The sequence below is a fragment of the Zonotrichia leucophrys genome, chromosome 6 (genome assembly GCF_028769735.1).
Source record: "Zonotrichia leucophrys gambelii isolate GWCS_2022_RI chromosome 6, RI_Zleu_2.0, whole genome shotgun sequence".
In the NCBI taxonomy this organism is placed as follows: Eukaryota; Metazoa; Chordata; class Aves; order Passeriformes; family Passerellidae; genus Zonotrichia; species Zonotrichia leucophrys.
Window position 1 is genome coordinate 25,636,164 of NC_088176.1, and position 27,307 is coordinate 25,663,470.

Sequence of the window (27,307 nt, forward strand, 5' to 3'; positions counted from 1 at the left end):
ACAGAGGGGATTTCATCAGGCTTCCTGCAGCAGCTCTTTGGTGCACTGAGAGCTGCGCTGTGTCCCTGCCCTCCTGGGTGAGCAGGGCTGGTGAAAGCAGGGTGGCAGCAAAGCCACCAGCACCCTCTGGGGCTGAGCATGTCCCTGGCTCCTGTGCTGGTCCTTGTGGGGGAATAGAATCTAAGGAAAATAAAGATAGTGCAGAAAATAATCTGAACCCTAAGGACTTGCAGCTGGGCCAATTAGCAAAGATTAGGAGCAAGCCTGACTTTAACAGGCCACAGCTGTGACCCATGAGAAGAAGATGCTATAAAAGAGTGGGGTGGCTGGGTGAGAAGGGAGCTGGAGTCAGTGGCTGCTTTGTGAAAAAGAAAGAGTTGGTGCTCTGAGGAGATGCCCACAAGAAACACCAGGAAGGTATGGAATTTTTGGGATAAGGAGACAACTTTGTGATTAGGTTCCATGAGTATGGAGGCCCTGCAATGAGATGACAACAGGCCCTGCTGTCACAGCATTTGCTGCAGCAGAGCCCCCTTTGCATCACCTTGGTGTTGCTTACATGTGTAGGAAAGACTGAATGAAGTCTCCATTCTATTCTTTGGGCTGATGTGCTTTAGCATCAAAGGAGTATTCCTGCTGTGGCTGCTGTTTCAAAACACATCCTGGAATTTGATGTCTTTTACTCCTTGTTACGGATAGCCTGTCTCTCTTGCTTACCTTTGTTTCAGACCCTGCAGGTGGGCTTTAAGAGACACCTCTCCTTCCACTGGGGTGTTGCGATCCATGTGGCTTAGAAGGAGTATTTGGTACCATTTTTGTGGCTTTTTGTGGTGGCCCCATTGTTTTGGGGGAGTGATTTGGAGTGTCTGTGTGCTTGGCAATTGCTGAGGCAGAAGCACCTGGGAGTTTCTGGAGCTGTGTGGGGATGGCAGCCAAGCCTGGCAGGCCCCGGTGGCTGTGCTGGGGCCCAGGCTTCTGCTCCCATGCAGGAGACAATCAAACCTTCCAAATGCAGCAAATAACTGTGGCAGCAGACTGCAGGAGTAGCAAAAGCAGCAGTGAAGTGCATCTGATGGGTCCTGGTGCTTTGTCAGCAGTAAATAATGCTGTGTGTGCCCTGACAGCAGCTCCCAGCTCTGCCATGCTGGCCTTTGTTCAGCCAGAAGCTGGGCTCACCCTGGCCCTTGTTCATGGGAGCCACTGTCTGCCAAAAGAGGGATGTGGAGGGAGCTTCCATAGAGCAATGTACCACCTAATCCTGTCTCAATTATTTCTGTGGCAGTGCAGGCACCAAATTGGTGGCTGTGGGCAAGATTGAGAAGGACAAGTACAGGGCAGCTTAGCCAGATTTCTGAGGTACAGCAAACAGATGTTTGAGCCAAGAGAGAATGTGGGTATGCTGCTGTGTCTGTACCTGAAGAAAGATCTTGTTATTGCTGAACTTCTCTGCATCTGCTTTATTCATATTGACCTAACATAGAAGGAATTCTAGATTTCTTTATTACTGCTGTTTCAGGTGATCTAATTTTGTGGTCAAAACCAGCAGATGGAGAGGGATATGCTATTCCCCAGCATGTTCCACACAACAGCAGCCCAGTGAGTTTAAGCACCAGCACAAATAACTGAAATGAAACTGATAAACAATTGTTGTATCAGACACAAATTATGTATCTCAGCCTGTTAATAGAGTAGCCATTTATTAACCTCCCACACACATGACAGAATTTCAGAAAGTTCATGCATATGCTCTCTTGTCATCTTGCTTAAAGAATAAGAGTATTTACTTCTACAGGTTGCTTTGGAAAGATATCCTGCATTTTTAACAGGGGTGCTTTTGTAGATGCTAAAATCCCTGAAACCTTTGAAAGCAACTCTACTGTTGACTGTAATAAAAATCAATTGTGTCTGCATATGAAATAGAAGTCTCAAAGACATATAAATATCATTCTGCCAAATTAAAGTTGTTCAGTTTAGACTGCCAAGATGCTGAGATGATCTGCTTTTGGTCACTTTTAGCATCACCCATATTAAATACTTAGATCCTAGAAGTAGAAACACCTGTTAAATAAGTCATCCTTTTGAAGGTTAAGGAAAGAAGTCTATGCTGCAGCTTCAGGAAATAGGGCTGAAAAGGGACAATAGGAAGCCAAAGTAAAGTCATGGCTTTGGATGGGTTCTTGTCAAACTTTTCAAAGCTTGCACAATTTTCCTGGACAGCCTCTCCCACTCGCTTCATATTCTAACCCTTTAATGCTTTTTCTGCAAGACTTAATTTGGTTTATTCTCCTTTGACATGCAGAGAAGTTTTCCATTTTTCACTTTGTCTGTATGTCTGGGAGTATTTGAGGGCTGTTACAAATCTTTCTCTTCATGTGCTCTTTTCTGGAGCCACCTTGCCCTCCTCACCCCTTCCTTCCAGCAAGGTAGGCTTCAGCCAGTGTCTCCCCCAGTTACAAAAATTAAAACTTGATACCTGCCAAGTACTGCTTTACCATTCAGCCTTAGTCCATGTTTTCTGTGTTTTATCAGACAGAGCATCAAAAATCTTTAATATAATCAAAGTACATACTCTGATGGAGCTTTCCTACCTACAAGGCCTCTTCTCCTGTTCAGGGTGGAAATTGGACTGCTACAAGTTAGTATTTGACAAACTCATGTTTATTGTTAGTACCTGCACACACTTGTGAAACTTATCCCCATATGAATTGAATAAATGAATTTGAGAGCAGAAATACCTTGATTTCTTTCTGTGTTCCCACAAACAGTCTTTGCATTCTGGTACCCCTTAAGAAAAGAGGCTTATTGGTTAGCCCAGACCTCTTCCTTCTGCCTTGCTTCCTTCTCAGGGGCACTCTGCTGGAGTTTTTCACTGATTCCAGCTCACAGGTGAGCTCTTAAAGGTGATGTGTAATTGTTTGAAGAGAAACTGGCTGGAGCAACGTCTTCTAAGGCAGATTCCACAAAGCCCAAGGGAAGCATTTGCAAAGGCCAGGGATACAGAAGCCAGTGTGCCCAAACATAAGTTTGGAGGCTCCTGACAGGCAGAGGCTCAAGCAGAAATCTGTCAGATCAAATGGAGGCTGCTTGCCTTGAGGAAGATCCCCACAGTGTGCGCTATTAAAGCATGTAGCTCTATTTTATTTACAGAGCAAAGGAAAGGAAACAGCTCCCTTGCCTGCTGGCAGGTGTGGGGAATCTGTTTGGTGCCCCCGTGCCCAGGCAGGCACTCGTGGTGCCCAATGTGCCCCAGGCTTTGCAGTTTGTGTCATCTGCTCAAACTGCACACAAACTCCAGGCCGGGCTGTGAGCAGCACAGCACCTGGGCTTTGAACAGGATGATTTAAAGCATTTTGGGGTTTTTGGACTGCAAAGAACAGATGCACTAAACCACAATGGCATCACAGGTGTATTTTAAAAGCATATTTCCATGGATTCTCTACAAAAATTATCCCAAATTAATGTTCTTTGAATTAATATTTTGAATGTCTTCTGTGGGAATTTCAGTTAGGAAAAAAAGAGTCCTTAAAATTAATTTTTAACGTGGCTACTGCTCTTCAGCAGTTCAAGGTGATTGACTTATTAGACATTTTAAATGTTTAAATACAATTATTGACTGAACAAAAGCCTGAGCAGCCTCTTGCATAGATTTTCATAATTAACAGTATGGCAAAATGAAGGTCCAGGAAAGCAATATTTGTGTCTTAGGATATCTAACATGTAGCACACTTTAAAAAAAGATTTAGTGGTATTGAAGTTCTTTTCACTACAGTAGCTTTAGGGAAAACTGAAAATAACAATAAAAAAGACTCAACTTTTGTATTTTCTTAGATTTTCATGGTTCACCAGTGATGTTGCACACTGGGGATATTACCATATGGATGCTATATATCGTTTCCTATGGAGATGGCAATCTGGGGAGGACCTACCCTTCCTGTCAGGATCATACCTAGAATGGATAGGAATGATTGCCTCTTCTGCTTCATTCAATAGAAAATCACTAAGTCACCCTGCTGAAGAATAGTCTTACCTTTCCAGTTAGTAATCAAATCAAGGAAAGCCTGAATGCTGCTGAAAACCAGGTTTTCAGAAGGTTACTTGTCTGCATTGCTTTCTGTTCGAAGTTTATCTTTCAGTAGTTAATAGAAAATTTCCTGGGCTGCTAATGAATTTTTTAATCTGACTTCTACCACTTACCACAGAGAAAATAGAGTCTCTGCACCCAGGAAATAGAGCCTCAAAGACTTGCTGAGTTTTTCAAAGCATGTGCATGTTGAAGCCCTAGGGACAGGGTTTCAGTCACTTGTGCTTTTGGCATCCTGTTAATCCACAGTCTGGTTGTATACACACTCATTGATTTCCTCTAAACATTTTGAGTGGCCAAATCCCAATGAAAATGTTACTTTTGCCAAGAAGCGATAGCTTTCCAGAAAACTTAGATTGGTGGGGTTTTTTTCACAGGTCTGTAAGTGAAATACTGCAGCTCAGGAATGTGTACAGGTTACATGTCAGGCTGCAGAGACAGACTGCTGGGATTGCTGAAACTCCTGGAGATCTGCAGCTTCAGCTTTCACAGCACAAGTTCCTCCTGCCCCCGCCACTCCTCTCTCCAGCCCCAGGACTGCACTTACTGCCTGCTGGGAAAAATTGCATTAGAGAAACTTAGAGAGCAGAGAAAGCAAAATCAGGAAATAGAGGCGAGGAGCAGGAAAAAATAGTAAAGAACATACACAGAAAAGTTAAAACACTGTAAAATTTGCCTCTGTCTCCTCAATAGTTGGATTATTTCAGCAGTTTGGCAGTGGAGTTGTTTTTCTACAGAAAGTGGTAGCAGAGAGTCGCATTAAAAGTGGTGGCAATGCTTTAATTTGCTCTTAATTAAATCTTACTGCATTCTATTTCACTTTCAAATTTTCCTGTTTATGGGTTATTTGCAATTCACACTTACAATTCATGCTAAAATTGCTGTTCATGCATGCACTTTCAATGGTTGCTAACAAAAATTTAACTCTGATTCGGTAGCACTACTTTTAAGAAAGACCTAGGGAAAGTGTGTGCTATGTTTATATTTTGTGGTTTATATACAGAGAAGGGAAAGCATTAATTTTAAAAGGGGAAAAACCCATCTGATGTCACATTTGGAAGATCAGTGTTGTCATTTAAACACTATGGTAACAAAAAATGCAGGGTGGGTTTGGTTGGTTGGTTTATTTGTTGTTGTTGCTTTGGTTTGGATTTTTGCTTTGGTTTTTTGTTTGGGGTTTGTTTGGGTTTTTTTGTGTGTGTGTTTCTGTGCATTTGCAGTGTTGCTTGGTATATATCAACTAAATGGGGAGGAAAAATCACCTGGGGAAACCTTGGCAGATTCTGGCTGGAGGCTGATTTCAAACATTTTACGACTGCAAATTTGCTGCAGAGAATCAAAGAAATGGTAGGGAGAGCATCCAGAAGCAGAATGAACTAACCTCTCTCAAATTTCATCAGGAGAGCTGGTACAGCTAGGGAAAAGAAAAGCCAGGGAAGCTTTCTTTCCCTTTGAAGCTTTTCTAGAATGAATCTTTAATGATGGGTGTCTGCAGCCTCTTCCAGACGATAAGGAATGTACAACCCCCAGGTTTTTAAGGCAAAGATGGAGCCTAAACAAGAATAAGCTTAGGGTGCCACTTGCTCTGAGAGTTATGTGTGAGGATTCCCCTGGGATGTGAGCTGCAGTTGGTGTGGATAATGCTAAAGGTAGCATTTCAGACTTGAGGTGGGTGTGCGTGCTGTTTGTTCTCCGAGCACTGAGATCTGGAGTGACTCCAGCAGTGGAAATGCAGAATCCTCCCTTCTGCAGCAGGCAGGGACCAAATGGCACAACAAAGAACAGGCTATGAATACTTGTGCAAATGTAGAGAGAGAGAGGCACTTCAGGGAAAATATGCAGAAAAAGAGAATAGTTTAGTAAAAGCTGCTTTTTTGTTCCCCTTGTAGGAAAATGTGCTTAGTAATAGGTTCATTTTGACTTCTAAAGGAATTTCTGTCAAATAAAATTATCAGAGAAGACTACAACTGCAAAGGTATCAAAGCTATGTTTGCAGAAATCAGGTTTTAGAGCACTTTGGGATGGAAGATATTTGTCAAATTTCTTTACATGTCATCTCATGTTTCTTTTATTTATGAATTTTTCTACTGTGGTATATGCTGTCTGTTTAAAGATGAGAATGCTCCAGCAGTTTTCTTTTTTAAAAAAGTCTTTGGCAGCTGCATTATATTTATTTATTTTGTTTTTTTCTCCTCATCACTTGAAAAGAAAAGCAGAAAAGTGAAACAAAGCACAGAAATAAAGCAGTCTGTCACACTGAAAACCTCTGAAACATAAATAATAAACTTTATTTACTAGGTAATTCTCCTTGATACTCTTGTTTATCATATTTTCAACAGCTCTTGCTTAAGACAGTGTTGCCTAAGTACAAGGAGAGTGTCTTGATATTGTTAAACTGAAAGAAACATCACATTTGTATTAACAGACATCCAGGTTTAAAAGCATGTCAAAAATATTTTGAATGCATTTGGAAAAGCAAATGCATTTCTTCCAAGTGTCTGAAGACTAATTTCATTTTATATTCTGGGTAAGACCAGGGTGCTAGCAAGAAATGCCTTTTACTTGCTACTTTTACTTTTTTCATGGTGTGTATTCCATGTTGAAGATCCTTTCTGTTCATTTGGTGTCACAGATCACATTTTGGTAGACATTCTGTACATGGATCTATTCTTTGTTTAATTCACCACAACAACTCTGAGCTGACGAACTGAGTGTTATTTTAAACACATTCAAAAGAGGAAAAATAGAGATTAAATTGATTTCTTTCTGGTTTTTTTTAACTACTCTGTGCCCACAATTCAAACACACACTGCATAATCTCTTGAAAATTAAATGTCATCATCTGACTGTAAGAGGAATGACCCACTGAATTCAAATTACAAAGAGCCCTGAATTGCTTTCAGCTGTTCTCTCAGTGGGTCACGTTTCTATTGCTGAGCCAGTTTTTCAGGTATGTTGGCAGAGAGGGAGCAGAGAAGGTGGGCTGTGTTTGCAGGAAAGCAGGCATTAACAGGGATGCATGGTGCCACAGAGCTGCAGTCAGAATGTCTTCATCGTCACTGCTGTGCCAGGGAAGTGCTGCTCAGATGATTCCAGGGGAGCCATGTCATGTGTGTGCCAGGCTGGAAGCAGGAGCTCTGGGCTGTTCCCATTCTGTAATGTTTTCCCAGTGGAAATAGCAAGCCATGGTGCTGCTGTCCCCTTTCCCAGCTCTCCTGTGCTCCCCAGGGCTATCAGCTCCCTGGGTGCCTGTGCAGAGCCCAGGGGGATCTGTCAGGGCTGGGAATCTGCACAGGAGGAGGATGAGCCCTCAGTGCAGGATGCTCCCTCCAGAACCAGGGCACTGAGCAGAGGATGGCTCTTTCAAACAGAGCAGCTATAAACCTGGTGCTGTATTCAGTGGTTTGTGAGGTATATTCTTTGTCTTTGGAGGCAGGGAGAAGTCTCTAAATGTCCACAAGCATCATCTTGCACAGGCATCAAATCCTTTTCTCCTTTAAAATTCAAGTGTGATTTGCTGAGGCTCAGAGCTGCAGTGGGATGGCTTCTTCCTCCACCAGGCAAAAAGGCATTACCATGTGTTTTGTAGTGATATAAGTGAGGAGGATACATGACACAGTATGAGGCAGAATCTATTGCTCATACTTCAGGGTGTAAATCAGTCAAAGATAGCTTCAGGTGAGAAAGAAATCTCTTCTCTATATTTAATGCCTGGCTATAAATTTGAGGCCTCTGACTCCCTCTCATGCAGAAATATTGGCTAATGTGTTTTTTGTATATACAAGTGTGCATTTGTCAGTTTGTGCTGCCCACAGTACAGACATTCACAATTTTGATCACAGATGAGGACTCCCTCTCCTGAGATTTTTTTTCCAAGTGTAGATTCAGTTTAGAAGCCTGCAGAGGAGGCTGTGCCTGTATTAAATAGCACCCAGGTGCTTGTGGAGCAGCATTCTTCACATTCCAAAATTTCAAAAGATTATTATAAGAAAAATTCACAGTGTGCACTTTTCTGTCTCCTCACAGGCCAGCAACACCATAAATATGATGAGGACTTTTAATAGCTTGAGTTCATGTTCCTTAATGTATTTCCTAGGTGGCGGAGGCACATGCTTGAAACCACCTTTCCTGATTATTTTTCAGGCTTTGGAAGAACAGTACTCTGGAGCCCATGTGAGCTCTGTGCAGAAGGCTGCATGTCTCCTGAAAGGAGCTGCATTTTCAAGAGGGTGAGAAGCACTAGAAACCTCTAATTACAGCTGTGCAAACTGTCAGGTCTTCTACAGTAGGCTATATTAAAATGTAGTTTGTGTTGATTCACTTTCAAGCCAAGATAACAACCTCACAGGAAACCAGGCTTTTACTTCAACTAATTAAAAATTGATATGGCTCCAATGCAGCCTAGATAAGGAGGCACTCACCCCTCTACTGCCAGGCACTCAAAACCTGCCCTGGATAGCCAAGCAAAGGCCAAGTATCAGGCATTGCTAATTCCCTGCTGATTCTCCTGCAGGTAGCTTGTAAAGAAGATCCAAAGGCTATTTCATTTACTGCCCCATAACAGCTTTATAATCAGGTATGTGCTTCTGCAATAATTTACTGGTTTAATGACATTACATTGTTCAGGCAAAAAAAAGATAATAAAAACTCTTATAGGTATATTTCCCTTTAGTACTCAGCCTTTTAAGGGCTGAGGGAACAGGATAGGAGGGACACATGAAAAAGCCCCCTAAATTTCACTGGCTTGAACCAGAGGTGTGGGGTGGGTGAACCCAGGCAATCATTAAACACTTTGGCACCACACATGGCACTAAAAATAACTTCCCTCACATGTGAAACTCCTACATTAGGAAGCAAAACAGTGGATTGAATAATGGGTAGCATGCTCTGGGAAGCATCTTTATGATTTATTTTACAGCTGCAGCTTGGCAGGCTGCACCCCACTCCTTCAGGCTCCTCAGTCAGGGATGGGAGCACGACAGCTCCACCCCAGGCACTGGCAGACTGGGATGGCTTTTACAGGGACATCTTCTGCCCTCTCACCCCCCTGGTGCTGCAGTAAGTAGAGCTAAAAAGTGGGTACAGCCTGAGGTGATATGGCTGCTGCTGAAAGTCTGGAGCTCTTCTGGGATGTGACAGCAGCATTTCAGGAGCTGCTGTAGCTGTCCTGCTGTGCATGGCCACCCCACAAACTGCAGCTGCCCTCATGGTTTGTGTAGCTGAAAGGAGAAGGTTAACAATGGGAGAAATTTCTACTTAGTTCTTTAATACTGTAGATGTTATTTAAAAAAATAATTAAACCCCAGTTGGCACAGGCTGCAGGATTTACTAATCAACATGTCAGTTCATTTCCAAATGCCTCGTACACCTCGAGTTATTTTTGTCCAGCTGCTTCCTGCAGATGCAATTTGAACAGTCAGAAATAAAAGCAAATTTCAGTGCACCAGCAGCGTGCTGCTGGCACTCAGCTCTGACTTAGGCAGATATCTTCTAAAGGCTTTCACACAGGGTTGGGGGAGAGGGAACACCCAATGTAAATACAGGGAGATACTCAGTAAGTTATTGCTAAAGCTGAGGAAATCCTTGCCTGTGGGCCACACACAGCATTGTTTCATTTGTAAACTGATTTAGGAAAAAATTCTAAGATTTGTGCTGAAGATCTTTTATTTGTATCTGTGCAGTGAGGGCTCCATAATCTATATTCAGTTATGATACTCAAAAACTGCTTAAGTCTACAGTTGATAGGACTTCTGCATGTGAAAAGTTAAGCATCTTCCCACATGCTGGAGAAGTTAAGCATTTTTCCTGCATTGGAGCCTCCCCTCTAAGTGCATTTGAGCACAGCAATTGTCCCTGTGTGCATTCAGTTATGCCTCAGGGAGGGCATCCCCATGAGATGGGCCTGGGTTCTCTGTTTCATGGCTGGGTTAGGAAAAAGTGTGGGTTAACAAATCATAGCAGTGATCAGGGTCACAATAAGAAGCTTAAATAATGAGGAATTAAACAGATAATGAGACTGATAAGTCTCTTTAAGGCTCACTAAAGATTCTACCTGTGATGCTCTAGAGTGAAGCTCAAGGAGCACATTTTTCAGGCAGTTTGGGTTCAGCAGCTCCCTGTGCTCTCCTCTTGGCTTATGCTGCCTCTGCCTGTGCCAGCTGAGCTGGGGCAGGGCTGGGCTCCTCATCCTCCTCACCTCTGCTGTGCTTGCCAGCAGGTACTCAGCCCTCCCTGCAGCTCTACTCTCTAGGCATCACACCCTGATGAATTCCAAGCAGGAATTCAGGAAAATCACTCCAGAGATCCCTGCTGACAGCAGGAAGCTGTTGATTGCAGAGCTCCTGACGTGCTGCTCAGGTTTCTGTCTGCTTTCCCCTGCTGTTCTCTATGGTAATGCCCTTTCACCATGGGTGTTACTGGGAGCTGGAGCACAAACACAGCAGTCTGTAATAAACCTGAGCTTCCAGGATATGTTTTTGCTAGAGAGGGAACAACAAATGCTTATTTTCTTTTGAAGTAGCTCATCTGAGCTTTTAGCAATCAGAGGGAGATTTCCCTTGGCAGGCACAACAAGGACTCTTGCTCTGCATCCCAGGAGAAAGGTGGCTGTGCAGAGGAGGCTGCTGATCAGCTCAGCCCTGTGGCTGCTTGCCAAGGGGGGAATTCTGGAATGCCCTGTGCTGCCGGCTCCCCTGGCAGGGCTCCTTGGCACCCTGGGCATTCCCAGAGCACTTTCCTGTCCCTCCTCTCACACACAGGTGTCACAGACATGTTTTATGAAAGACCCTTTCCTTAGGATTTTTTCCTCCTGAGAAGCTGAGGCGCCTCAGGAACAAAATGTAAACAATGATTATCTGCTGCTGTGGAATGCAACAGGTGCATCTGTGGTTGGTGTCATGTGGTTGTTTCTAATTAATGGCCAATCACAGTCCAGCTGTCTGGATTGTCTCTGCCAGTCACAAGCCTTTGTTATCATTGCTTTTCTATTCTTAGCTAGCCTTCTGATGAAATCCTTTCTTCTATTATTTTAGTATAGTTTTAATATAATATATATCATAAAATAATAAACCAAGCCTTCTGAAACATGGAGTCAGATCCTCATCTCTTCCCTCATCCTAAGACCCCTGCAAACACCATCACACACAGGTACCTCAGTCACTTTCTCTTCTGCTCTTTGCAAGTTTCTGCAGCTTTTTTTTACCAGTGTGACCCAAGTGCTGGAGATATTTAGGAGTTTTCTGCCTTGAGAGCAGATTCCCATCACCACAGGCTTATCTGGGACAAAGCTCATAACAGCAGAAAGCCAAGGGTCAGTATATTAAAGCAGAATGCAATAACCCATTCAGTTGGAGGCTATCTTGATTTCCATATAAATGTAGAAAGTTATATTTGAATGTGCACCTCTCAGGCATATGAAATGCTAATGGTGAAGTAATTTTTATGTCACTTTGTTTTGATTTAGTTGTTTGATAAGTGGAATTCTTTCTGGCATTCTTGCTGTCTTGTCTTGCTACACAAATGTTTGAGTAGGGTTAATTTTAATTGGAATTAATGACTACCAATGGCCTTTGTGCAAGTCATTGGCTAATCTTAGAAACTTGAATTTCTAGAATTGTCAGAGATGTTTAAAATGCCCTGTACTGCAAAGTAATAATGACCTACAGTTTGGTCTGTGGTTCTAAGCTAAAAAGGGTATGTAACTCCTCTTCCACATATCCTTAGCTTGACCCACAGTTGTATCTCTAAACCTATTTTTAACAAGAGACTATGTTGTTAATAGCATACTTTCAGAGCTACACTTCTTTGTTTCAGCTTTTTTCCAACCCTTCAAATGGCAGAATTTGTCCTAAATTCCTTTGCTACTTAGAGATTCCTGACCATTACAGGCACCAACGATCCTGACCTTTTTTCTACCAAGTTTTATGATAAAGGTTATGCTAAATTTCTGATTTTCCTTTAAATAATTCTAACGTGTCATGTATTATTAATAAGTATGGAGTGACATCCTAGAAGATGGTATATTTACCACCTTACCATATTTTTATTCCTTATAAATGAAAAAGGGGCACAGATGACAGCTCACCATGCAGGGATAAATGAAGTGCAGCTCAGAAGGAAAAGTGATGAATTGTAGTGTTATCTAGAATGTAAAGCAGAACCACCTCCCTCCAGCAGCCATGTTGGCAGGACAGGGCTGCCAAGGCAGCTCTCAGCCTCAACAAATGACTTCCCACTAACAGTTCTTATCTTGTACTGGTGGCTTTTTGTTATCCTGTACAAGGTTCTCCTCAGTAACAGGAGCAAGCTGACTTTCCATAGATAATGCCAGTGTGGGTACAGCATCTGTGGGTGGGAGGGGTCCATCTCTGGGGAATGGAAGATGCTGCTTTGCTGGGATGCTGCCCTCGGTGTTTGTCACTACACAGAGCTGCAGGCAAAAAGCAAGAATCCTACCTAGTGGGGTGTGCTCAGAAAACATGCAGACTTCACCCTGCCCCCAGTTTATGGGTATCAATTCTCCCAGGAGATCTGTTCTTCAAGAGTACCAACAAAAACTTCAAAACTGTGATATGCTCCTAAGGCTTCTGAGCCACTTGCCTGCTACTCCTTCTCAAACTTGTTTTTGATCTCATTGTTCCTAGTTCAGTTTCTAGTATTTTGTGCAAAAGTCACATCAACAGTATAATACATCTTTTCTTATCTCTAAAATTCTTTTCCTATTGCCTCGTTCCCACAAGATGCTGCTGCTGTTGTGACAACTAAATAGATACAACAGCCTTAGAGTTCAAATATGACTCATGGTATGTTAACTTACTGATACAGTAAACATGAAAGGGAAGGGAGGAAAAAAGATAGTTTGCTTTTTAAATATAGTTTTTGGGGTTTAAAGCTAAATAATGCAAATGGCACATTTTAAAATGTGGGTGTTTTTTTAATCAAAAACCTACTTGTATAAAGAGAATCTAAACTTTTTAACTAAATTTTTTGGTTGTTTACAGAGGCTTCTTATCATCTATTCTGTTTCCCTCTCCCCTAGTACCAATTACAGACTTATGTATAATTTAGAAATCCATAAGTATATAATAGTTTTGATAGTTTCTAATTTACTCAGAAATTCAGCCTGTGTTACGGGTCAAGACTTGCCTTCTGTCAGATTAAAGTTATTATTGTGTTTTTGTAAAAGAGAATATGGAGAATATGAAGGTATTTCATTTTCTTGTGAAGAATACAAAGGGAGATGCAGAATGTCAGAAGGGACATGTTGAATTTCCAGTGCCCATTATTGGCACCTGTGTTTATTGCTGCATCATCCCTTGCAGACAATGAAACCCAGACTTGTTTATAAATTGCCAATACACATATTTTAAAAAATCATACACAGTCTTGTCCTCTGCTCATTACTTGCAATTCATATTTGTCTCTGCTGGGTTTTCTTTTTCCTATGGGTGTTTTCTTTATGCCATGTATCCCAGAACAGAGCCTACATTCAGTGCCTTCACTTTCAACATTTCTAATTCCAGAAGACCCACTAGAAACATATGTGAAAATCATCAGAAAGGTCTCTGAGGTCTATTCAGACAGAAGAATGAATCACACAAGTTCTCTTCCAAGTTTTCTACTCTTCTGTCAAGCATCAGCATCCCCCCTTTGCTTCTCTTGTTAAGAGAGAGAGGCAGACCCAGCATGCTTGGCTCTGTTCTGCTGCTCTGGCTCATCTTTCCTGATATTTTCTTGAACCATGAACTGAGCTGCAAATAATAGGATTGCTTATATAAAAGGCTGCCTCTTTACATGAGTAGAAGCCGTGCATTTGGGCTCTTTGAAACTGGCTCTGTGGCATTTCATACACTTTGTTCTCTGGTCAGAAGTTCAGGATGTTCCATTTCTAAATCTGATTTCCGGCTAAAATATAAACGCGTCGCATTGACTGATCATCCTTGGAAGTTTATATGCTTTTAGAGTTAAAGATGTGAATGATTAATGCTTCTGCTGTGCTTGCCTATGAATCATTATATGATGCCCTGATTTTTCTTTTAAATCTCTGTAGCTCTGGCAAATAAGGTGTTTAAGGGAGAGAGGGGAGGAAAAAGGGTAGAATATGACCTTCCTGTTAGTCACACTTCAGATAAAATAATATTCTTGCAAGGACATGGTTCTCTTTGAGTTTCTGCCTACCTTGTGAACTGTGACGAAGCGCAGACTATCACCTGCAGGCTTTTGGAAGTAAATTCAAACATAAAAGTCTTGACAGTTGAAGGAACAGATGAAACTGTCAGGATTTAAGTTTTAATACAATCCTAATTAACTCCAGTATTACTTCCTCTCAAGGTAAATTAGACATTTTCAGGGTATTTGAATGAAGTATTCCTCTGGGATATTTTTCCCCATCTAGTGACCAATATTCTTTAAAGAACCTCAGAACCTTTCTTGTGTCCCTTGCCTGTGCTGGAGGGAGCTGATGTTGTCTATCCTGCATGCAAGCAACTCTTTGAAATGACTGATTTGAAAACAGCAGGGCACGACTCATCTAAGCACAGGCATCTACACTTCACACAAAATGCATTTTCCCAAACAGCCACCCACGTTTCACCTGGTTCATCTGCGACCCTTCATCATCCCAGCATGGGAAGCAGCACCTTTCTGTGCTCTGAGCCCTTAGCTGAGGTTTCTGAGGTGGGGATACAGTCCAGGAGGGGCAAGGCCCTAGGGAGAGATGCTTCACTTCTGCCACCAATTTAAATTAGAACAAATAGGAGACTAGAGATTGATTTGAGAAGGGATTAGGGGTTCAAAGAGCTGTGCTGGGGCTGCTCTCAGGGGGCAGATGCCATGCCATTGACTGGCAGGCATTACACTGAACACTGTGCCATCCTAGAAGGCACAGGACTAGTGGCTCTCATGACACTCTTACATTCCCCTTGCCATTTCTTCAGTGGGGCAAGAAAGATTTACCATTTGACTTCCCCTCTTAGGGAAAAAAATGCTTCATCTTATGCTTGTTTTGTCATAAATACTGAGGTAGACCAGGAGAGCACATTTTAATTTAAAAACTCAAACAAAATTTTAGGCAGTCTTTTCCTTTCTTTGCTGAGATGTTTAGAATGGAGCTTTCACATGGAAAAATATGGAAAATAGTCTGTGAATTAATGGCTGCCACTGAAGAGGAAATGGCAGCTGTATTTAGGGGCAAGAAACCATTCTGTCCTGATTTGATAATGTCTAACTGTACAGCAGTTTCTGTGCTCTTATCAATTGCTGCCATAGCAAAAGCCCTTACTTCACCTCATGGCAGATGCCTGCTTCTCCTCAGAGAGACAGAGGACTCAGAAAAAGATAGGAAAATAACTTTAAATTCCTTGCTCTTTTACCTGCAGTCCTTTTCCTTCCTTTTGCAAAGTGATTGCTTTCTGTAGCCAATCTCTTTGAGGGAGAACTGTTTTCTCTCAGGCACTCATAATGTTTCCATAGCTCAGATCACCAGGGAATGCAGTCTCACACTACTTGGGGACTAATTGCACAGAATAATTACTGAGTCCTCAGCCCTCACAAGGATTGTTTTATAAATAATTCCACCTTTAAATGTTGATTACACATATGCTTCCCGAAAGAATTGTGCGGAGGAAATAATTCTCTGAAACTGTCACCGCTCCTGTCATGTGGCACAGGCAGAAAAGGTTGCAGAGTGGGAGTGGCAGGAGAGGTGGGCAGGGTCCCTGTCCCTTCCCCTGGGGGCTGAATATGGGTTGGCTTGGCAGAGTTGATGAGCCCAACACTCAGTTTGAGAGCAGGAATGGCAGAGCTCTGTTGCTCAGCAAAACCTGTGTCTAAAGGCTGCTGGAGATGGAGGGGTGAGGCTGGGTTTCCAATAAAAGGGAAAGGAGTTTATAGGGGGGTGTGTGTGTGGCTCCACTAAAATCCTTGCCTCAGGCTTTTTCTGCCTGCTTCAGAAATTCAAATGGATGTGGCAATCTGTGTGCTGTGAGGGGAACTATGGAGGTAACCATATAAATGTGATGGAATGAGAATTTAAAATAGTGAATGTGTAGTGCTTGTGTAAATGACAGACTACAGATGGGCTTTTGCTAAATGTATTAGCATGATTGGTGAAGCAGGCTGACAGTATTGTTAAAGCCAACACTAGAGCATTCATACAGAGCAATCAATATCCCTCCTGGCTGCAGTTCCCTATGTCAGGTGAAGAAAATGTTTTAATAGAAATTCAGTTTATGTGTCTCAAGTGCAGGAGGGGTTTTTTTGTATTTCTTATGGTAACAAATGTGCTTTTCTCTTTCAAAGTATGTGTCAGGTGAATTTTTTTCATTTTTGTAGAAGCTGGAAAGCCTATTGTAATAACCAAAAAAACCACAAGTGGCAGTAGGGCACTGGCAGGTGAATCAAGCATCAGCCCCAGCTGATAAGCTGAGGCAGGGGCTGTGTCTGGATGACTGCTTGCAGGCTAAAAATGAGCATGTGTGTAAGTGTGCAGCCTGAAATAGAAGTGAGTTGTATTGAATAGTAAAACATAATATTTATAACCCTACCCTAGCAATTTATAACATACCCCCATCCTACTACAGAGGGCAGAACTATAATCAAGAATACTTCTGGAAGCTGAGAAATACTGTTTGCAAATGCATGTCCTAGCAAGTGCTTCCTAACTGCTTACAGGATCTATGTCATCTGCAGAAAACCAGTTTTCAACAGAGAGTTGGATTTTTTTAGAGTTTTTTACTGCTTCAGCTACTGGTACCTGTGTGAATTCTGTGACATCCACAGGTGCAGAGAGGGCACAGTTTGGGTTCTGGTTTGGGCTTGCATTTTCACAGTGAGGGCTGGAAAATTATTATTTCCCCCAGTGCTCAGGAGGGTGACTCCTGTTACTGGGACACAGGGATGTGCTGACAGCTTGCCATTGACATAAACAGCCTCTGCCTGGGTGTTGTCATCAGTGAGGTGTTTGATAGCCTGGGTTCAGATACCTCAGTTCATCACTCAGCCACTTTTGAAGGCTGTCCTGGTCATTTCATGGTATTTGCATGAGTTGTTTTTTGAGTGATGCAGCTCCCTGGATCTACTGTGGCACTGCTGATGTATGAAGGCATTCCCAATACTATTTCCTCCTGTTAGACATGACATGGGGCAAGTGTTAATGGGTTTCTTTAGATTTTGATAGTTATCAGCAGTTACCATTATTTTACATGAATCAAAAGTGGCTTAGAATTCAAGTTTAACAGTGATGATGGTCTGACCACAAAGAACAAATAATCTTTCCCCAAAACCTAACAGAATTATTTTTTTAGGCTGCTTCTATGTTTGCCTTGCCTTCACCTAAAAAACAATTTCAAAAATAATCTAAAAGACCAGATTAACTACAGAATTTTTTAATGTGCTTCTATTGTCTGGAAAGGAATAGCATGGTCCTGCTTTTAGCCTGAGCTTTGTCCCACAGCTAGAGAGAGAGCACTGCCCCTCACCAGGCACAGCCCAGGCTCCAGAGACCTCTCCAGGAAAAGGGCCAGAGTCAAGGCTCTTGCTTGAAGCTGCATTGATCCAACCCCTGCAAGAACATGAGAGAAATAATGGCAAATTCCTTCCCCAGACAGAACAATGCCATTTTCTACAAGATGTGATCTTTAGAAATCAATCAATTTTGTACTTTTCAGTAAATTCAGGCAGCTCCAAATTAAATTGGAAAAACTGTTTGCATGAAAGTAATTCTTTTAAGTAAATTTCTGCTTATACCCCAACAATAATATCAATGTGGATTTCATTAATATGTTTCATTAAAAGGATTTCCATTAGGAATTAGTTCCAAAATTGCCTAATCTGTCAGACTCTGAGGACACCCATAATTACATCTATAGCCTTTCTAGATCTATACCATTTCCCTCCTGTCTCTCTGTGTCTGTGCTAATAAGCGTTTCTAAACTGCCTGTTAGAGTAAGAGTCAGGCAAGTTTTACAAATTACAAAAAGTTTTGTTTTCTTTTACATTTTTTCAGACCTCTTATCTTCTCATTCATTACTTTTAAACATATTACCCTATTGTTTGTTTTTTTTTTTTTTTATTAAAGAAGCAGTGAAGATGAAAGTCTAATTACAGACAGTATCAAATCTAGATGTTGGACTCTGGCCATGCTATCCCTGATGGTTTTTAAGCACATCCTCAGATAAATTCTTGTGCTCCAAGGAGGGACATGTCCAGACCCTTGCACTGAAAGGGCTCTCCAGTTTCTGAAAAGGCAAATTTCAGCAAGGGATCAGGGACCTTTAGAGTGGTTGGTGGACAAGCTTCTGTATTTCAGAGAAGGAGCCCTTTATCTAAGGATCTCTCACCATGAGAGAAGGATCCCACTGGTGGTCGGTGGCTGCCAGAGACATCCCAATCCAGTGTGCAAGAAATCATGGCCTCACACTGCCTTGAGTCTCTGCTGGAGCCCTGCTGAACATTGGGTGCTTGTGTTAATCAGCCTAAGAGTTATTTTTACAATATTTTTACTTCCCAAGGTTAAAGCTGATAGAAAAATAATATAGAAATAAGAAATTTTAAAAAGTCTACAAGGAACAACTGAGAAATATTACTTCTGCTTACCTTTGGTTATTTAAAAAGGAGCTCTGTTTCACTTCTCACATGTTAAGCTTTTCTTTGGATAAGATTTAGAAACAGTAATGAATTTCAGTGCTACAATAGGTTGAAATTGAATGTTTACCTATGCTTTGACTGAACAAAACCATTATAATTAATTGTATTTCAAACAGCATGCACACAATAAAATAGATTCCTCCATATAGTAACATTTAGTAAATAGGCAATATTGTTCTCTTTTCTCAAGACCAGATAACAATTGACCAATTATTCTTTACTGCTTTCTAAGAGGGCTTCCCATTGTACAGAGAGATTTAACATCTGGATCAATGCTTGCATGATTCTTAATGAAGTCCTTTAGCTCTTAGAAATTATCGAAAAAACATCTCCCGTGGAAAACAAAGATTAGTTTAGCTGGATGTCATGCTGAGCAATGGATGTTTTTCTTGGCTGGCACACCACAAAACTGCTTCTATTATCTGCACCAAGGAAGGATCTCCAGGCTTTAGTCCAGTAAACAAACATTTTCTTGTCATTCAGTGTATTCTGAACCTTCCTGGTTTTCCTTATGGGTGAATTAACTGCACCATGTGGTTGTTGCCATTGCATCTTTGCTTTGCAGTGTGCCCATAAAGGAGACTCAAAGGAACCCCTGGAAAAATCTGTACATGTGACATAGCCCTGACAAATCCTACATATCTGTCCTGTAAATCCACATGTTAAAATTTGCCAGAACAAGGATTAAGCTGTGTGAGAGGGCTGTTGGCAAAGAGCAGGAGGTGCAAGGTGCAGCAGTGAGGGACTGTGCTGGGGTACCGGCCTCTTCAGCACTTTTACAGATCACTGCCAGGTGTACACTTAGAGCTTTGTTTTTCGTGTGCTCTCTGCCTGTTCCCCTGTGCTGCACTCCAGCTGAAGGGCAGTGTGTGTGAGGAGCAGCAGTGCTGGCCCAGAGCCCAGCAGTGCCAGGGCAGGAGGCTCAGCAGCAGCGCTCACTGTGACCATCACACACTCGTGGATGGTGCCTCTCACACCAAGGGGCAGCACTGCAAACAGCTCTGTCAGATCAAGTCACGCACATGCCTGCAAGAGCAGTCTCTTTCTCCTCATGGGAGTAGCCTGATAAGAGTGTGAGCTGATCCCTTACTTGAATCCCAGGTTTTATTCATAAATCACTTCAGCAGTTTTCTCTCACTCTTTGGCACGCCATTCCAGTTCTCTGCGTTTCCACCTAACACAGGGGCCTCTACTGAAGGGCTCTCTGTAATTCTGCTAGTGCTGGCTCCAGCAGAGGTGAGGCTCAATAAATCTCAGCTGGTGAATAACTCTGATTTTTAGTTGAAGAGATAAATGATGTGAGGGAAGCAATCACGGCAGAGAGTTGTTCTGGTAAAGCGAATCAATGCAGGCTTAAAAATGTCCCATTCTGGGACCTGTGTTTCATGGGATGACCAAAGGATGCTGCAAGAGCTAAGCAATGAAATCTTTGCTTCCCCTCTGAATATGAGGAAGAGTTCCACATCTAAATGATTAGTTTAATACTCTCTTTTTAAATTAAAACATGCAAGGGGAGAGACACTGAAAAAGAGAGTGTGGCTAGAGGCTTCGCAGCAGTTATCCCCACGCTGATGAACAGCATGGCTCTGTGCTCTCCAGCCGAGGGACTGGAGAAGTGAAATTACATCTGACAGCTTTATTTCTACATTACCTCAATTTTGGCTAAAGGCAAAGTTGATTAAAAAGAGAAAATACTTAGGATGTTAGGATTTGTGGCTGCATTTCTTTGCTGAAGTCCCAGCATTAATCCAGACTTGTCTGCACTGGTTACAGGAAGAGAAAAGGTAATTCTGTACCAATTTCACTGTGTGTTTATAAATAAAGTACTGCTGTAATAATAGAGCTTTTTTAATGCATGAAATTTAAGAGTTCATATGTCAAGAGAAGCACAGCTGCAAAGTGATGGAAAAACTACATTTAGTAATAAGCACCTGAGAATGGTGTGCTTAGGAGGGTAAATAATTGGAATAAACAGAGCTACTCTGGAGGAAAATTATTGTACAAGAAAATATTAAAGTGTGATTATTATCTATAGAAATAGAAACACTTTCTCTAGATAAGTATGCATAGAGAGACATGCAAACAAGGACAAAAGCAGTCACCTTGTACAAAGGAGCAACTTCAGAAGTCCTGGAGAAAAACCACAGAAGTGATAAGTGACAGATTCTGCCTTGCCTTTTTTTTTTTTTTGTGTTAATCCTGTTCATCTGGGTTCTTTTCAATACTTTACAAAAATAGTGCTGAGGTCATGATATGACTTTGGTTTTTGTTAATTAGCCAGATTCACAAAGGGTATTGACCAGTTAGGACACCAGTGGGAACTTGTTGTATGAATTCAGTTTGCATTATTTACAATGTGGTTCTAAAAGGGAGGGGATTCTGTTGCAGTGTGTTGGATTCATATTCCAATAGGATTCTGTCTGTTCATGTTTAGGGTGGAAATGAACTCAATACAAACCTCTTCTCATAAGGAATTCTAAAAACAACTTAAAAGATTCTGTAAAGAAATAAATTTTTTAGCATTTTGAAAAAGGATGAAGCAGAAACAACAAGATGAAAAATCTGTCAGAACTAATAATCCAAATGTTTGTGTCTCTCACCCTGCGAGGCCAGTCAATCTTTGAAATTACCTTTTTTATTATTTTTTGAACTTTAAGTACTATAGCAAGTATCTAAATGAAACTTTTTAATATTTCATGGATTGCACATCTTCTAATCTGTTCTTTATTTAATCTTTATGAAAATCACCCTTCAAATTCATTTTATTCATTCCTGAAAGACCCATATCTTATGCATTATAATTTTTTAATTATCTTGATTTGTGTACAGCTATGACTAGAGAAAATTACAGCTTGAATTTCCAAAATAACTGGTGTGACATATATGGCATCTAAATGATGTTCCATATCCCTCACCAAAGAGCATTTTGGATGGTTTGCTGAAATGTTTTCCCTGAGCAAGTTAAAGATTGTAATTCCAGTTTTGTGTTTCATTCCCCAAATTAGCTTAACCTGGTAGTAATACTGGTTGCAAACAGTTCAGATATTAATTGCCATGGCTTCCCCAGCCCTCAGCCTTTCTGAACATCTTCCTTAGGAGATGGCACCCTGAGGAAAAAAAGTGAAAAGATTTCCTTTCACAGGGAAACAGTGAGAAATGAAATAGCCAGCACTGATGTGTGGTGGGAAGTGACAGAGACTGATGCCCTAAGCATGTTTAATTAGTTGTTATTGGTGCAAGTTTTATCCTCGACACCCACTGACATGGCTGGGCCAGGAGAGCCAGCCCAAGGCAGCCCAGAGCTGCCAGCCCTTTCTCAGCCCTTGTGTTAGCTCTGTTTTGTCAATGACAGGGATCAGGAGGAAGTAAAGCTTCTCCAGTGTTTCACTGTCACAGCTGCTGTGAGAAGGGAACTGGGGGACAGCCATGACAGCTGAGATGCTCTGCTGGAGTGAGAAACCAGGCAAACTCCAAAGTCCAAGCAGGCACTTGTCTGTCAAGTAGTTCATGACAATCTAAGTGATAACAGCTGAAAAAGCAATCACTTATCAAACAGGTTAGTCAGGTGATGATAACAATGTTCCAGTGCTGTTCTTTGGTCTCCAATGGCTTCAGTCTTGGATGTTTCTTAATCTCCAAGGTCAAAACTGCTGGGCTCAAGACTTCTTTAATGAGAAAGGCAAGGAGCAAGATGGGGGTCTTTGCTCCTCCCCAAGCTGTGCTATCACTGGTGGTTATACATCCATTTTTGTTAGAGAAAACCAGTCTGGTCCAAGGGCTCACAACCTCTTTCCACAGGCCCTGACTGTTCCAGGCTGTCCAAACAGGTGGTGCACGTCCACCCTGGCATGACCTGGATGACCATCAGATGCTGGTCATGCAATTCCTGCTAATGGCCACCAATCTGAATAGCCAGCAGGATTAAATAACCTCATGACTTTTATACAGCTATGCCAAATTAGTGTATGTTATGCAATGTTTCACTTTCTGCTTTGAACTGAGCAGCTGTGTGGTGTGTCTGGTGTGCAAGGCAAGGGTGCTTTCCACTGGGAGCTGCAGTGGTAATCCGGCCACTCTCCTGGCTGGAACTCTCACAGGAGCCTCCTGTTTCTTGTCCTGATTAAGTCTTTCAAGCCAAGAATTGCAGTGGGCAGAGTTTTCAATCTCCATTATCCAGAGTGCAGGTGTGAACCCTGGTACAGACCTGATGGCATCTACGGTGACAGTCAGGGTCTGGCCCCAAAAGAGGAGGAGCAAAGGCACAAGGCAGCGCAGGGAGGTGCAGTGGGCACCTGAGGAGCACAGGCTGGCACACACACACTCACTCACTCACTAGCAGCACTGGCTGGAGCTGCTTTCAGCAGCTTTTGTCATGTTTCACACTGTATCTTTGATCCAAATGTATTTTACTGTGGCAAAAGCTGCTTGTACCTCCCTTAGCATATGTGCAGTATGTGTTGTGTTATTCTTTTCTCCAGATGATTTAAACAATGCTTTCCTCAGCTGCTCCTACTGCTCCTGGTTCACATAGATGCTTCATCTCCCACACAGTGTCTCTAAATTATTTGTATTTTTTGAGTGTGCCCTGGAAAACTTGCTAAATCTGTCTTTCAGATCAGGCATTCAGTTCCACCCAGAAGCTGAAAATATTTGACAACTTTCAGTGTTTTTTCCTCCTCTGTGGAACTTAAAAATACAGAACCCTGTGAGAATGAATGAGAAGCCCTGCTTATGTAATGCTGGTAGAGCTTAGCTGCACATTCAGATTGTATTTAAGGCAAAGCTTAACATGCAGATGAGGTTTTACAATTCTTCATCCCTCCTGTTCTTCCTTGTTTCCCTATAATGGATTTTGATTTATTTGATAATGGGATCAGACTTCTCTCCTCTGTATCATCAGGAACCTTTACAAGTTTTCTGCTAAGGGAAGGGATAGCAAGATTTGCATTATGAGGCTTTTTTGTTATCTTCCCTCCACTGCAACTGAGATTTGAGAAACCATGGTAAGGCAAAAATTTTTTTTTCTAGATACATATCTATAAAACAATAAAAACTATAAATATGTATATGTGTACTGATAAGAATTATATAATACATTATTACTAGCTGGAGGTAAAGGCAATTATTTTCTACCTGAGACTATAAATGTGTTAGGCAGATTTTTCCAGCTTAGAAAGTTTCTTCTGTGTATTTTTATCATTGGGCATTCTTGTCAGAGAAAAACTGCCAAAAACTTTAATGTACCCTGGATTCATTAGTAGCTGCTAATGAATCTGTGATTCTACAAAATGCCAGTGAAAGAAACAAAATCTCTTCATGAGTTTTTCTGTGTTAATAGTCTTCCTGCAGCTACCCTAGGTCACATACGTATTCATCAAACATCTGTTTTTACTTGCTGGCAAACTGAGCTAATAATATATGCAGTAGTCTGAGCTGAACCAAAGTTGAGATGTGTGCAAGCTTGTACATGTGTTTTCCAGAAAAAAGGGAAAAACACTTAGACTTACAATAGATGCCTTCTATTTAGCTTACTTATTTTTATTCTGCATGTATTTCATTATTATTAGCAACAACTTTTTATCAATGTTACCATAGAAATGAAGAATGCTAATTTCTAGAATCATGCCAAAACTCATTTTCCATTCTGTTTACTTAGTTGCTCTACTGCAAACAATGCTTGCTAGATAGCTGTGAATAATTCAGAGCAGCTACATTATTTGGCCAGTTTATTTTTGTGTGCAATATCCTTCCGTTTCAGCAATACATTTTACATGTTGTTCTGGAAAAGAGTCCTGTGAAACTATGCTGAATTTTAAAGGCAAAACCATCAATGAATTTCTGGGAGGAGGAGGGGGAAACCCTAACAAGAATCCATAAGATTAAAGAAAAGGAAGGGCAGGGCTGTAACTTATGTACTGAGTAGCTCTTTTCTCTGTGAAAGCCATTTCATACTAATTCATAAGATGTGTTTCTTCAAGACAGTACATACATGTTTTAATGGAACTCAATGATCATCAGGCATAAATCATGTACCAAGCTGCTCTTTAATGTCTCTCCTGAGAGCTCAGACTGTCAGAAGAACTTAAGGCACTGCAGCTGTATCACCTACAGCCATCTAGAACCTGAGTCATTTAACTATAACATTACAATTTATTTAATTTTGAAATACTAATTAATTGCCAGGGAAGAGGGCAAGAGATTCTAGAACTATCTAATAACCACACTTGTAATGCAGTGATTGCTTAGAAAATAAACTCTCTTAAAATAACATCTTGGAATTCCATAATTTAAATAGTTAGGTCACTTCACTGTGAATCCTAAGAGTTTGGAAACAATTTCAAAATATTCCTACTGTAACAACCGAATCCCCTTTAAAAATCAACACATTCTTTCTGCTTCATGCATCACCATCAGCTACTGCAAATTGCAAATGTCCTAGAATCAAAACTTAGCAAGCAATTTTGTTAATGTAGCAGAAGGTGGAAAAGAATACATTTCAGTCTTTCACAGCAATATTGACTCCATTGTGCTGACAACCTTGCTCATGCTTCATGGTACTGCATAACTGGAAAGAGAGACAAATCAGAGATTTACAGCACCTTTTACACAGTACAGTATTTTTACATAGCCATCCTCTTGATTATTCTCCCCCCAACATGTGGCCATGAATAAAGAGAGAGAAGAGGAAGAAAGGGAGATGTTGTTACCTAAGTGTAGGCTCCTGACTCTATCTTCTGGCATTGTGAATGAGAGCATTGATTTTATAATGCACATAGCACTTGGTGATTCCTCTGGTCTGTATTTACAGACTTGCTTGCCTATTCTCTACCATTCACCTGTTTCCTTACAGCCTGTGTAACTCAGAAGTGAATCTCCCTTTGGTATTGGATACTCCTATTGTTTCCTTGTATGCTGTAAACAGCAACAGCACCTCAGAGCTGTGTGCCGGCACAACGCAGGTAGTAAATAACTGATTCAGCTCTTAAAAAGAACTTCACAACTGACAAATTTCTGCACAAAATCCTGCATTTCCACACAGTGCACGGCTCCATTGGTAAGAGCCCCATCTGGAGCTCCAGCAGTGTCACAGGCACGGAACTGCACTCACACAGAGATGTGCCGTGGCACCCAGTTAAGTCTGGAGGGGTTAGCCAGGCTATGCCCAGCTATTTGCATGGAAACTGAGAGTGCAAAACTACCCCTAATGTCATTAATCACCTCTGCCTCAGATCTGCAGAAGCATCTCTCCGTGTATCAGCCTTTTCCAAGGCTATCCCCCGGGAAACTCACTGTAGTCACAGCCCATCTTTAGACATTACGACTTGGACTTTCCACATCCTTTCAACCCATTTTTGCATTGCAGCATGTGAGTGTCTGTCTGTGTAAGCAATGTGGTGATGATCACTTTGATCAGCCCTGGTACCAGCACTGCCAGCCCTTTTCCCACTGCACGCAGGAGCACATCCCATAAATCCGGAGTGACTGCAGCCAGCCATCTGCAAGGGAGCCAACATTCAGCTGCAACGAGCAGGTAATGCTTTTGTAGTCAGGATTTTTCAGCTGTGGTTTCTCTTTTCACTTGAAAAGGTTTTGATCAAGAATGGCAGTTGAAAAAAAAATCCTACTGTTCAGTACATATATTAAAGCTTCATCTTTTCTCTGCTGTCTCTTCATATGTCCTCCTTTAAATTAAAAAATTAGCAACTCAACCCAAACTTTCAAATCCAAGCAAAATTATTGCTGCTTGTAAAACTGCAGTAAGATTATTTTAATGTGCATTACTAATATTTTTGATGTCCTAGCTCTGATTACACCATTCACAAAATGTTTAGAAAAATGCATATTAGTGCATATCAATAAGGATGGATTGAATTTGAGTGCCTTTATAGTGCTGCTGATAAAATTCTCACTCGCCAGAATAGAGTGTGCTGCAGTAACAGAACTGTTCAGCAAGAGCATATTTGCACATGGTGAGCTTGGAGCAGAAATCTGCTTTCCCCTGGCAAGCTCTGTAACATCTGTGAGAGATAACAGCAGAAAGGTGGAAGATTTAGCACCCTTTGTCATGTTTGTCCACGCTGTGATAGCTGATGTCTGATGCTTGTCTTTGAACTCTGTTTCTAAGAAGAATGGGGTGGGCTAAAGATCTCTGTATCTCTGGCTCCTTTTGATTAATTTCATTTCACTGTGCCCATCTGTGTGTCAGTGTCAGATAGCCACTGCCTGCTGCGGGCAGCCCCATCTCCAGGTTTCTCACTCCTGAGCAATTTGCAGTGAGTGACCCTGCTTCTCCTGCCTCCTCTGGGTACATTTGGTGTGCTTTTCCTCTTTGGGAGATCTGCAGAGCAGCAGCACCAGCTGCTGACCAGTGCCTTCAGCCTGTGCCAGGCTCTGACCAGTGCCTTCAGCTCTGCTCTCACAGGATAAACCATGGGATGGCTCCAGCCAGGAGATCCCAGCCAGGCTCCTCCAGGAAGCCACGGGAATGTGGGAGAAATGTGAGCTGGGGATGGCTCACTCTAATGCACCTCAGAAGGGGGAAAGAGCTGATGGCTTCATCTTCAGGAATGCACTACAGGGACT

At 41.7% G+C, this 27,307-nt stretch overlaps 1 long non-coding RNA gene across 1 annotated transcript in view; it reads left to right on the forward strand.

Annotated features, from left to right (window-relative positions):
* LOC135449634 (uncharacterized) overlaps positions 1–27,307 on the forward strand; it is a 55,974-nt gene that overhangs the window by 5,800 nt on the left and 22,867 nt on the right. Inside the window, exons 2-5 of the long non-coding RNA XR_010440792.1 lie at positions 8,225–8,310; positions 8,595–8,657; positions 9,000–9,139; positions 26,088–26,255. This is a non-coding gene — a long non-coding RNA (uncharacterized LOC135449634). The remainder of the gene's footprint in view (positions 1–8,224; positions 8,311–8,594; positions 8,658–8,999; positions 9,140–26,087; positions 26,256–27,307) is intronic.